The sequence below is a fragment of the Trachymyrmex cornetzi genome, unplaced genomic scaffold, assembly GCF_001594075.2.
Source record: "Trachymyrmex cornetzi isolate Tcor2-1 unplaced genomic scaffold, Tcor1.1 scaffold1177, whole genome shotgun sequence".
Classification (NCBI taxonomy): Eukaryota; Metazoa; Arthropoda; class Insecta; order Hymenoptera; family Formicidae; genus Trachymyrmex; species Trachymyrmex cornetzi.
This window is the reverse complement of record NW_017295737.1, coordinates 6,997-8,425: the sequence shown is the minus strand read 5'-3', so window position 1 is coordinate 8,425 and position 1,429 is coordinate 6,997.

Genomic DNA, 1,429 nt, shown 5'->3' with positions numbered 1-1,429 from the left:
AAAAAAATCACAAATATGTCAAAAAACGCCAATTTTGACACCTTTAACCTCACTTTTCTCAAAAACCTGACGTGATAGAGCAATTCTGCTGCTGGATTCGGATTCGGCGCGAAAAATTACGTAAGAAAACATAGTTAAATCCCAATCAACTTTCAACACCTCCAATTTTGCAGGCCTGTGTTATCGATATTAATTTATATTTATTAAGTAGTAGATAACAACTTTAAATTTTATATCCAACTCTTATTTAATCTGATAATTGGTAATTATTTTTATTGTTATATGACATATACTCTGAAGATAGTAAATGTGGCCAAAACGTCAATTTTTAAATATCAGGAGACGCGGTAGTGGCTCCGGCCATGTTCAAAAATAAAAGACACTACAAGTCTCTTATCCCGCACCATCAAAGTCCATTTTTGGAGGTTGCATAACTATTAAAATACAAGAAATTTTCAATCGGACGTAACATATTTTGAAGGCAGCATCGCCACGAGTAATTTGAGCAAAAAAAATTAAAAATCGGTCAAGCCGTTCTGAACATACGAGTGGTCGAAAAGTGATGATTTTTCATGAAAAATGAAGTAACATCTTCTTCTTCTTCTTCTCCTTCTCTGTCCGGAGTCACATGCACTTCTCTTGTCTCTCACCCTTCACTCACACCTCCACCAACTTTAACCTCCCCCACCCCCACCACTCCTCTTTTTTCGCCCTATTTCACTTTCTTTCGTCCTCTCTCGCCCCCTTTGGTCATCTCTCACCCTCGCCTGCTGGAAGTGTCCTATGGTCACTCAGGGTCGTAATTTTGACAATGTTAATATGTGGGAGGGTCAGGGTCATCGGGGTTGAAAGTGTCCGATGGTCATTTAGGTTCGTGACTTTTACAATCGTGACTTTTACAATGTTGGAGTATCCTCTTCCTTCGCCGCCACTCACCCCCACTACTCCTCTCTTTTTCTCACTCTATTTCGTCCTTTTTCAACCCCTGTTGTCTCGCCTGCCAAAAGTGTCCGATGGTCACTTAGGGTCGTAATCTTGACAATGTTAATATGTGGGAGGGTCATTGTCATCGGAGGTGAATTATCCATTTAAATTTTAATCGTTTCTCAATGGATAACGGTCGCCTGTTGAAAGTGTACGATGGTCATTTAGGTTCGTTTTAATGCTAAAAAAAAACGTATTTAAAACATATTAAAAACATCAATTAAGCATGTTTTAAACTTTTTAAAACACGTTTAAAACATGTTTCTTATTAATTAATGTGAGATGGGTGATTACTAAATCGCTGTATCCGCAGTCGCATGATACAGTGCGGATAAATTGACGTGTTACGCTGTAATCAAAAGGATAGGCTTTAAAGCATCCTTTCATTGTCTATTCTCGTGAAAACGGAACGATATTTTCTTCGTCTCTTCAATTTTAATTTATT